Source organism: Sarcophilus harrisii, chromosome 4, assembly GCF_902635505.1.
Source record: "Sarcophilus harrisii chromosome 4, mSarHar1.11, whole genome shotgun sequence".
Classification (NCBI taxonomy): Eukaryota; Metazoa; Chordata; class Mammalia; order Dasyuromorphia; family Dasyuridae; genus Sarcophilus; species Sarcophilus harrisii.
In genome coordinates, this window is record NC_045429.1 from 231754347 (window position 1) to 231766463 (window position 12117).

Genomic DNA, 12117 nt, shown 5'->3' on the forward strand with positions numbered 1-12117 from the left:
TTCTATAATTAATGGTTATAAATACACTTAAAATTCTTAATGCTCGAAGCCTAATTAACCTATTATGACCATAGGTTTTGGCAAAATAAATAATTCCTGAGACATATTTAAAAAAAAAAAGTGGATCATGTGGTAATGGAACACTTCAAGAAGTTATGGGAATGAGTGACATGAAGGATAACCCTTCTTCATAGATAAGAATAGAAAGAAGAGAGTTAGTTGGAATTCAATGCAGAGTCCTTTAGAAGAGGCAGAATCTTTCAATATGGGAATTGTACTTATTAGTATTTACCTTTTATCATACCAGTTGATGCTGGCATGGAAGAAGGCTTATGGTTCCAGCCTTCATCCTTGAGCTGAGCCTGAAAGCTGAGCAATCAGGACAGAAATGCTGCCCTGTCAAAATCTCTGTCACTGAACTCAGAGAGCCTTAAAGATAGATTACAGGAAACCTCTGGAGAGGTTGGGTATACTACCTTAGCTTTGGTGCAGCCACTGCCGCCCCTGGGAGCAATTTGTCCCTCTCCCTCCCCAGTCCCAACCTGCTGACATAAAGATGAGTAGCTCAGAGGACATAACATAGATCTCATGGTTCCATGGGCTTTGTGGCAATCAATTCTTCTGTGAGATGAAGACTATATCCAAGATAAGTTCAACCTCACAGCTCAACAAAGAAGTACATGATCCTCAACTTGGAACTTGAGGAATTGGAAGACAACCGCAACCAGAGTGAACTGAATGGGCAGACAGTTGAGATGTTATATAGACTATTCATGCCTGCTACATCCTTACAAACAGTGGCATTGCCCAGGTGTTGGAAAAATACCAGCACAGAGACTTTGGCTATTGTCTCCATGTATATTGTGAAAATCAGCCCATGTTGGCCATTGGACTGTCAGACATACCCAGTGAGTCTATGTAAAAGCTGTACTGTCCTAAGTGCGTTGATGCTTACACCTCCAACTTATCCAGGCACCACTACAAAGATGGTGCATAGTTTGACACTAGCTTTCCCCACATGCTCTTCATGGTGCATCCTGAGTACAGGCCCAAAAGACCTGCCAACCAATTTGTGCCCAGGCTGTATGGTTTCAAGATCCATCCTATGGCCTATCAACTGTAGCTTCAGGCAGCCAGCAACTTCAAGAGTTTTGTCAAGACCATTCACTGACTTAGATCCTCCCCTTCCCCCCAATACCTCAATCTGTGATACCATTCCCCTCCCCCAGTACACACACCTTTCCAGAATCCCTAATGATTTTTAGTTTAAATCAAGAAGAAGCCATTATTGTGGTGGTGTGGTGGGAGTATGAAATAAAGTGGAGGAAAAGACAAAAAAAAAACAAAAAAGAAAGAAAGAAAGAAAAAGAAAAAAGAGAGATGACAGGAGCTGGGACCACTGTCTTCTGGAGCTCCAACTAAAGTTAAGCTGATATGTGTTGATCAGATCCAAAGAGCATTTGAAACCCTGACAAGTTAGTACAGTTGGGTAATGATCAGTCTAATTTTTGCTGAAATTTGCAGTGTTTTTACATGAATTGCCTAGAGAGTTGCCTTGAATGAAACCAAAAACTGGGAAAAGTAGTAGCAGAATACCACATAATTTTGATTAGGACCATATAAGGATGCAACATTCAGAATTGCCCAAGGCCTAGTCTTAATTTAAAGTCTCAGTTAAGGAAGAAAGATTGGAAAAATCAGTAAATAAAAGTAAGAGTTACAATTAAGACACAGAATCAGCAGAATAGAACAATTTCTCAGCACAACAAGCAATGCCTAAGAGAAAAACACACTTCATATAAAAGGTTAATAAACATTCTAAAAAGAAAATAAATACATTTAAAATCATATTTTGGATGAAATTAGAAGTGTAATCAATAGCAAAATAAATGAGAATTGTAGAGAATAGATTAGGAAAGAAAAGTAAGAATTTAAAGCAAGATTATAAATCACTACCTAAGTAACAGACTTGTTATTCAATATACAATGTGTTCCTGGTTCTGCTCATTTCACTTTTCATCAATTCATGTAACATTTTACAAATATTTCTGAGAGCATTTATCATTTCTTAAGGCACAGTATTATGCCACCACAATCATATACACCAACTTTTTCAGTCATTCCCCAATTCATGGATATCCTTAGATTTCCAATTCTTTGTTACCACTAGAAGTGCTACCATAAATATTTTTGTTCACATAACTCCTTTTTCTATTTAAAAAAAATCTCTTCAGAATACAAACCTAATATTTGTATTATTTGGAGAAAGGTTTATAGCCTTTTGGGCAGAAACATCATAATCCTTATATGAACTGGTGCATGGGAAAGTGAACCGAACAAAGAAACATTGTATACTATGACAGCAATATTGATTGATGAAGAACTGTGAATTACAGCTATTCTCAGCAATATAATGATGCAAGATAATCTCAAAGGATCAATGATGAAAAGTAGTATCCACTTCCAGAGAAAGAATTTATGGAATCTGAAGGCATACTGAAGAATACTATTTCTCACATTTTTTTCTTTTTTTCTATTTTTGGTTTAAATCTTCTTTTACAAAATGACTGATATAGAAACATGTTTTAAGTGATTATATATAGAGGAGCAGAACTTTGGAGAAGTATACTTGAAACAAATTTTAACTCAGTGTAATTGGTGAGATAATGGTTCTCTAGTTCACATATATAATTAGTACTTAGTATAGTGATGTAATGGTTCTCTAGTTCACATAATCAGTATGCTATAATGATGTAATAATAATAATAAGGTATGTAAGGTCTAAGAAGAACTAGAAGATAAACATTCTATCTTTAACCAGTCTCATGGTGGTTCTCATGTCTCTTGTGATAAGATCAAGACTGGGCCAGAATAAAGAATCTAGACTCTATTCTTGACCATTCTCTTGGTGTCTATCCTGCTGCGATCAAGGCCCTTGTGGAAGACCTCCAGAAATCTAGCCTGGACATTACAATTATACATGTATATCTTATGACACATTGCTGATTATTTTAGGGAAGGGAAGAAAGAAAATGAAGAGAATTTTGAATTCTAAAATAAATAAATGTTGAAAATTGTTTTTACATATGTTGGGGAAAACAAAATATTTTTTAAAAGAAGTATCATAATCAAAATCTATAGATCCTCTTTCAAATTAAAACTATATCAAACATTCAGAAAAAAAAAAGGTTCAAATGTTCTGGAGTTAAATTCATGGTCCCAGAGGCCAGGGAATTACCATCATAAAAAAGAGGAAAACTCAGAAGTACAATCATCCAGAACTACTTTGAAGAACTTATGATGAAAAATCTTATCCATCACCAGAGAAAGAATTGATTAAGTTTGAATGCAGACTAAAGCATTCTCTATTTCTCTCATTATCTCTCTATCTTTAACTTAATTTTTCTTAGGGGCTTTTAGTTTCATTAGGGTGGGAGAGTTATGTTTTCTTTCGAAACTTAACTTTTATGGAAAGGTTTTACATAACTTCACATGTGGTTCCTTAATTGTGTGGGAATAAGGAAGAGAAACTAGAACTCAATAATCTTGAAAACAAATAAAAATAATTTTGAATGTAACTGGTGAAAAATATTAAATTAAAAAAAATCTCAGATTTTAAACACTAAAAAAATTATTGGAATTGCCTTAGACCACTGGATTATTGAGAAGAGCTAAATCTCTCTTAATTGTTTTTTCTGTATAAAATGTTCTCTCAATTCTGTTTTCTTCACCCAGCATCAGTTCATATAAGTCTTTTCAGGCTTTTCTGAAATCAGTCTATTCAACATTTTTTTATAAAATAATAGTATTCATTTACAATCATGTAGCATAATTTATTCAATCATTCCCCAACTGATGAGCATCCACTCTTTTAAGCATTTTGCACATGTGGATCCTTTTTCTTCTTCTGTGATCTCTTTGAGATATAGACCCTCTAGTTATCCTTCATTTTCAAAGAGGACCAGTATCATCATGATGTGATGTTTGGTGCTTTGACTTGCACATGAATTGTATTTAAGTGAGGCAGAGTTCACGATGTCATCAGCCTCTTTCTGTATTCCAGAATAATCAGAGTCCAGTGGCAGGATGAAAATCAAGATGTTTGCTGGTGTCCTTGGATGCAGTGGATGCCCTTGGTGTCTTCAATATCTGACCAAGGTCTAAGCACTCCACAACACTAGCTTTAGCCATCTTCATGAGCATTGAAACAAACTGTATTCATCCACCCATTCTACTAGGAGAAGGTTTAAACTACAGGGAGTAGAAATTCCCCTAACTCATCCATGTCAGTTATCCCTAAATTGATTTGGCCCTTCTCTCAAGGCAGTTTTGCCAAACTGTGGTTGCTGCAAATACTACCATTCTTGGATCCATAGATGCAAATTGGATGACAAAGGTGAATGAGTGGTCTTGAGAGTAAATAAATAAAAACATACAAAGTTACATATGTACATGGAGGTTAATCTTAGTGGAGAAGTCTCAAACATCTGGAGTGTGCAGATAAAGAAAAGAGGAATGTTTGACTTGTATCTTGATGGAATCCATAAATTCTAAGAGGCAATGGTCAAGTGAGTGGTACAGACATGGGAAATGGCTAGAGCCATGGCACAGAGTGGAGAAATCAGTTTTTGTGGATGAGTACCAGCAAGCACACTGGCATGACCAATCTTTAAAATACAATTTATTTTTAAAAAACATTAAAGTAATATGTAAAAAGGAGAAATATAAAAAAGTTCTATGAAGCATTAATATTGCTGAAAGGTCTAGCTTTCATTGAGTGAAAAGAAGGGTTGCTTTAACAACTACCTGGAGAATGTAAGGAGAAAGAAATGAGTCAGGGAGTCCAATATTTGCTTTTGCAAAATTGCTTTTGCAAATTAGAAAAATAACAAGAAAAAGGCAATTTGAAGAAATTTACACTGTACCTGCATGATGGCATACTGCCTCTTGCTTAACTGTAGGGAGGTTTTGACTTTTTTTTCCGTTCCTACTAATTTTAGTGATTGATTATTGGATGAAGTAACTACATGGATGAAGTACTGGGTGATTTCTTCACCTTTTCTGGTGCATGATTTGTGGACTAGTAATAGTCCACAGTCTCTCAAACTGTATAAATCTCACTTTGGGGCAGTGCTCCGGGGAAAACAGTGTCTACCAGAGTGTGAAGATGCTGCCATGGAGACAAGGCAAGTTTCATCTCAAATCTATGCATTTTCTCTAGATTGTTTGTCACTCTGAGATAGTAACTTAACCAAAGGACTTTTGCATTGTCACCATCTGTCATTTCTGTTCTAGACATGAGGTTGAGGGAAGGAAAGCTTAATACTGGGAGAGGCTTGTATCTGCTACTCTCTTAAACTGTCAGTACTTGCTGTATTTTTTCTGCATATTGGCATGTATTACTTTCAAATACAAGTACATATATATAATTGTTTGCTCTTAATGTAAGTAAAATGTTTGCTTTATTACTACATGGAGTATAAGTGAATTGGTTTTGACTGACTCTAACTAGAAGATGTATCTAGTGACATAGGAATTTTGCCAAAACAGAGTTTATTATATCTAGGCCTTAAGCAGAACCTCAGGACATATCAGAAAAGTGGATATTTCCCATAAACTCTGACTTTTATTTATGTAAAAGATTTTCCACAAATAAATTTTAAGTTCCTTGAAAAAAAAATTCCAAAAGACAAAAATATAAGTTAAACAATAAGTTTCCCTCAAAATTGAGAATGATATTAGAGGATATTTAACGAACTTTTCATGAAAGAGAGTTTTGATGAAAAGACCAGAGTTGAGAAGGAACTTTGTGATACAAATTGAAAAACAAAGGAAAGGTAAATATGAATGAATACTAAAAAGAAACTATGCCAAAATGAAGTGCTTACATTATAATGGGAAAAGATAAAATTAGTTTCCTTCAAAACTTTGTTGTCATCATTTATTTTAGAGAATGTTAAATAAAACAGAGCTTCTGAAAGTGATTTTTGCTATATTTTATTGGTAGTTTTAAAAAGAAAAACAAGGTGTAAAATACACTGTGGAAGGAAAAGGGAGGAAGGGAATGGAAAGGAGGTTAAAATACAAGATCATACAAACAAAACCAAAGGGAATATGGGGGGAGAGAATGTCACTAAAAACTCATTTGAACTTGTCAAAGATAAACTGAACACAAATAATATGCAATGTTGTGCCATGGCTGAAAAACTAAATAGAGAAATAAGAATGGATGGCAGGGCAAGGTTGTGGTGATGAAAACAGGAGAAAGGATAGATTCAGAGACAGATTTAATTTAAAGAAACAAATTTTAACCCTATAGGCTAGATCATTAAGAAGAAAAAAGAAAGTAGAGAAAGGAGGGAAAAGCAAAAGGGAAGTAAAAAAGAAAGGAAGGAAGGAAGAAGAAAAGAAAGTAGGAAGGAAAGATGAAACAAAGAAAACAAAGAGAAAAGGAAGGAAGGAAGGAAGGAAGGAGGAAGGGAGAGAGAGAAGGAAGGAAGAGAGGAAAGAAAGAAAGAAAGAAAGAAAGAAAGAAAGAAAGAAAAAGAAAGAAAGAAAGAAAGAAAGAAAGAAAGAAAGAAAGAAAGAAAGAAAGAAAGAAAGAAAAAAAGAAAAAAAGAAAGAAAGAAAACGAGAAAGTGTTTGGGGAAGCAATTGATGTTAATGGACTTGCCTAGTATTACCCAGTAAGTTTCTGAGACCTGATTTGAAGTCAGATCATCCTGACTTGAGGGCCAGTGCTCTATTTTCTACACTGACTAGCTGCCCCAAGGGAAGCTATTAGAATTAAGATGCAATTGAAAAAGACTTCCTCTATAAGGTGAGATTTTTTTTTTTTAATTTTGAGGCAATTGGGATTAAGTAACTTGCTTAGATTCATAAAGTGAGTAAATATTTGAGGTGGGATTTAAACTCAGGCTTTGCTGACTCTAGGGACAGTGCACTAAGAAGGAAGGACAGAAAAAAGGATGCAGTGAAATGCAATGCAATGAAGGAAGGAAGGAACTTGTCCTCTCTGGATAAGAGGAAAGTTAGGGTGAGGTAGGAGGAGATTGTATTAACTATAGAGTGCTGACCACATTCCTTTTTCACCATTCTCTTCTTCATTGAAAGGAAAAAGGAAATAAGACAAGAAATAGCATAAAAGATTTGGTTGAAGGAAAATACATAATTATTAGTTAAACATTAATGTGAACAGCATGAACACAACCAGAAACAGAAGAGATTAGATGACTGGAAAGAAAATGATGTAAAAAAGTTATTTACAAGAAACAAAAAATATTAATACAATTAAATAAGGAGCTGGAGCAAAATCTATTATATTTCAGCTGAAGTCAAGAAGCAATAGAAGAGGGGCAACTAGGTCACTCAGTGGTTAGAGACCAGCCCTGAAGTCAGGAGGATCTGAGTTCAAATCTGGTCTTAGACATTTAACAGTCCCTAGCTGTGTGACCCTAGGCAAGTCACTTAACAGCAATTGCCTCAGCAAAAAATGAAGAAATCGTGAAGAAATTTCAATAAACTAAAAAGTGTCATTGAAAAATGAAGATACTTAACATACATGCACTGAAACTATATTATATGTTATTATTACACAATATTATATAATGTGACATCGTGTGTGTGTGTGTGTGTGTGTGTGTGTGTGTGTGCGCGTATTTGGGGTTAAGCAACTTGCCTAGGGTCACACAGCTAGAAACTGTTAATTGTCCAATGGCCTCCAGTCTCATGGCCTCGAGTTTTGTGGCACTCCTCGTAGCCTCCAGTCTCTTTTTATTGACAGAACCTATGCCTGGGTAATTTTTTACAATATTATCCCTTGTACTCACTTCTGTTCCAACTTTTTCCCTCTCTCCCTTCCCCCTCCCCCAGATGGCAAGCAGTCCTATACATGTTAAATATGTCACAGTATATCCTAGATACAATATATGTGTACAGAATCAAATAGTTCTCTTGTTGCACAGGAAGAATTGGATTCAGAAGGTAAAAATAACCTGGGAAGAAAAACAAAAATGCAAACTGTTTACATTCATTTCCCAGTGTTCTTCTTTGGGTAGCTGCTTCTGTCCATCATTGATCAATTGGAACTGAGTTAGATCTTCTCTTTGTCAAAGAAATCCACTTCCATCAGAATACATCCTCATACAGTATCATTGTTGAAGTATATAATGATCTCCTGGTTCTGCTCATTTCACTTAGCATCAGTTCACGTAAGTCTCTCCAAGCTCTTTGTATTCATCCTGATAGTCATCTCTTACAGAACAATAATATTCCATATCATTCATATACCACAATTTACCCAACCATTCTCCAATTGATGGGCATCCATTCATTTTCCAGTTTCTAGCCACTACAAACAGGGCTGCCACAAACATTTTGGCACATACAGGTCTCTTTACCTTTTTTTGTAATGGGCTAAAACTCGAGTTGATGCACTGAGGTCCCAAGCATGTGAGGCTAAATAGTAATTGGACCATACTCTATTAATATATATGCTTGGAGAAAGAATGTCCCCCACCCACTCTTTGTGCAAGCCCTGATGTGTTGTATAGGAAATGATGTGGGGACGATTTTGGTGGGTGGAAGCAGAGGGGCAGGAAGAGAGGTGGAGCGGGACTGCTGGCTGGGTTCGTGTCCCAGCTGTTCATATTGTGATGGTCAACCCTCTTCACCTCCACAAAGAATAAAGGTCGAAGATTTTCCCTTAACCTGAATTCCTGGCTCCCGCTGATTTTAAGATATGCCTTCATCACATTTTTAAATATCTCTTTGAGGTATAAGCCCAGTAGTAGCACTGCTGGATCAAAGGGTATGCACAGTTTCATAACTTTTGGGGCATAATTCCAGATTGCTCTCCAGAATGGTTGGATTCGTTCACAACTCCACCAACAATGTATCAGTGTCCCAGTTGTCCTGCATCCCCTCCAACAGTCATCATTATTTTTTCCTGTCATCTTAACCAATATGACAGGTGTGTAGTGGTATCTCAGAGTTGTCTTAATTTGTATTTCTCTGATTAATAATGACTTGAAGCATCTTTTCATATGGCTAGAAATAGTTTCAATTTCATCATCTGAAAATTGTCTGTTCATATCCTTTGACCCTTTATCAATTGGAGAATAGCTTGATTTCTTATAAATTAGAGTCAATTCTCTATATATTTTGGAAATGAGGCCTTTACCAGAAGCTTTGACTGTAAAAATGTTTTCCCAGTTTATTGCTTCCCTTCTAATCTTGTTTGCATTAGCTTTGTTTGTACAAAGACTTTTTAATTTGATGTAATCAAAATTTTCTATTTTGTGATCAATAATGATCTCTGGTTCATCTTTGGTCACAAATTTCTTCTTCCTCCACAAGTCTGAGAGATAAACTAGCCTATGTTCCTCTAATTTATTTATAATCTCATTCTTTATGTATATGGCAAAATTTCTAAAAATGATATTGGTAAATATATTAATTCTTTTAAATTAGCACATGGAATTAAGGCAGTATGCTAAAATATTTTTGATTAGCACATAATTTTGGATATTTAAAGGTAATAGCTTCAATCTAAGTTTTAAAAACAATTTGCTCTTGAAATTATTGAATTTTTTTAAAAAATTCATCTAAGTATTGGAAGGATTAATTTTTACCTCTTCTTAAAAATAAATCAAGCTATAAATTATTTTTGATAGTCAATGTCTATCGAGAAAATATCCTTGTTTACCTAATTAGGACACAAACCTGTTTTTCTCCAATCATCTTAAATTAGCAGTCAGCTTCCAGTGGCCAGACCTCCACTTGTTCAGCATAGCCCAAGAGAAACTGAAAAAAAAAAAAAAAAACACCAACCCCAGCATTTGCTACACATCACCATTAGGACATCAGTTTAATGTCAGGTGAGTTGCCAACTCCCTATTACCTAGCTTCTAGTACCAATCACCTCCACCTCAATTCCTCAATGTGGCACCAGACACAAGGTTCCCCCATGGACTTTCAGGAAATATTAGTGCAGCACCAAGTAAACAGCCAACACCTGCAGTGACTAGCAAAAGAAATCAGAGATGGTACTCTTTTCACCCAGGAGCAAAGCTCAAAATTAACAGGAAAAAAGGCCAAAAAAGATGAGCAAAAAAACAATAAAAATAATTGACCATAGAAACTTATAATAACAGAGAAGAATAAGACATTAACTCCGAAGAGGACAACAATGTCAAAATACCTACAGGTGAAACAACAAAGGAAAGAAGAAAGTAGACTTAAGCCTAGAAAAAATTCATGGAAGAGCTCAAAAAGGAGTTTAAAAAGCATATACTTTTATATGGTAAAAGAGAAAAATGGAAATGAAAAGTGGTTGGTAATGAAAGTGGTGCAAGGGAATTATGAAAAAATTGTCAGCAACTTGGAAAAAAGGAAGCAACTGCTTAAAATTTAGAATTGTCCAGATAGGGAAAAAAAATACAAAAGCTAACTAAAGAAAAAAGCCTCCTTAAAAAATAGTATTTAATAAGAAGAAGCTAAAAACTTCTAAAAATTTCTTCTCATAAAGGAGAGAGTTCTTGGCTCTCTTGCCCTCCCCCACAAACCCACATACTTACTGATTCTCTAGCTACAATAAGCATAAAGGCAAGGCAATCGTTTTTGTCTATAAGATGTGTTACTTGGAAATTTCCTTCTTTCAAGGCTAACGATGAACTCTTAAATGCAGGGCTATAGTGCTAATCTCAAGACTAGCACTATTAATAAATTTCTCTCCTATATATGCAAGCATTATTATAAGAATACACTACCAAAGATTTTTTTTTTGCTAAATTGGTAGAAAAAATTCAGGAACAATGCCATCTATGTATCCTATAGATATCAGTATTCCCCACAGCAAAGTTCTATTAATTTCAGAAAAAAAGGTACAAATGAAGTGACAAAAAATACATACTATCCATTTCTTCGGAGAGAAGGAAAGGGCTTGGCTTAATAAAAATATAGATATATCAACTTATGGGTATAGCTGATGTTTAACTGATATATAAATTTGCTTTGCATGATAGGGTTTATTTTACATAAATGAATTATTTTTAATTGTGTAAGACATTAGGATATGGAGCGGAGAAGAAAGGAGTCATAGATAAGATCTTTTTTTTTTTTTTAATGGAAGAGGAAAGAGAAGACCATTTAGAAAGACAAAAAGAAATCTCTGAAACTAATGTATTGAATTTTTATATGTTGCTTTTAAAAAGAGACAAGCAGTTCTGAAATCAGGAGGACCTGAGTTCAAATCTGGCCTCAGACACTTAACACTTCCTAGCTATGTAACCCTGAAAGTCACTTAATCCCAGTTGCCTCAGGAAAATAAAAGAGACAAGCTTTTCATAGTGAAGATATTAGATTTCAGATTTACATCCCTCTTTTTTTCTTTTTTGTATGCATAAATACTCATGTTACTTATTGTGTTTAAGTACATAATAATTAATTAATTAAATATTATACAATGTACATCCATATAGAAATATATATGGGCATATTTGTATTATGTAAGTTTACCTATATACACACATGCATTTTGGGAACCCTTAATACTTAAGGGATGATAAGTCACCATCTGAGCAAGAGTGCAGAGCTCCTTAGGGGGATCCTGGCACCAGTTAATCAGAAATCAAATGCTTTAGATAATTACCTGAAACTTGAAAACCTCTAGGAATACCAGTGATTATAGAAGAAAGATTTGTATTGTTTTGTGTTATATTTTTTCCATTTCCAAATGCTAATAAAGGAAAAGAAGCAATAGGTTTTTAGTGATCTGATAAATGATTTTTTTTTGTTTTAGCTGAAAGCTGTCCTATTAAAATAAAAAGTCATTAAAATGTTTTATTCTTTTTAGTTTCTAGGAACTGTGATTTCATTCTCAGCATTAAAAATGTCCCTACTGATTTGTTTGAGAGTTGTTGGGGGCATTGATAGTTTATATTACTTGGTTATGACCAGATAGCCAGTTTGGGTTTAGAACTAAAGCTTGGGTTTTTTGGTTTCTGGTCAAATTATTCTCTAGGCCCACACATGGTAGTATTACAAAGGAGAAATATATATATTTTATATGTCTATATATTTCCCATGTCCTCCTTCTCTTCCAAACAAACGCCCTAA

General features: G+C 34.8%; 1 pseudogene; it reads left to right on the forward strand.

Annotated features, from left to right (window-relative positions):
- Nucleotides 1–550: 550 nt before the first annotated feature.
- Nucleotides 551–1171, forward strand: LOC100917346 (annotated as a pseudogene).
- The last annotated feature ends 10946 nt before the right edge of the window (nt 1172–12117 follow it).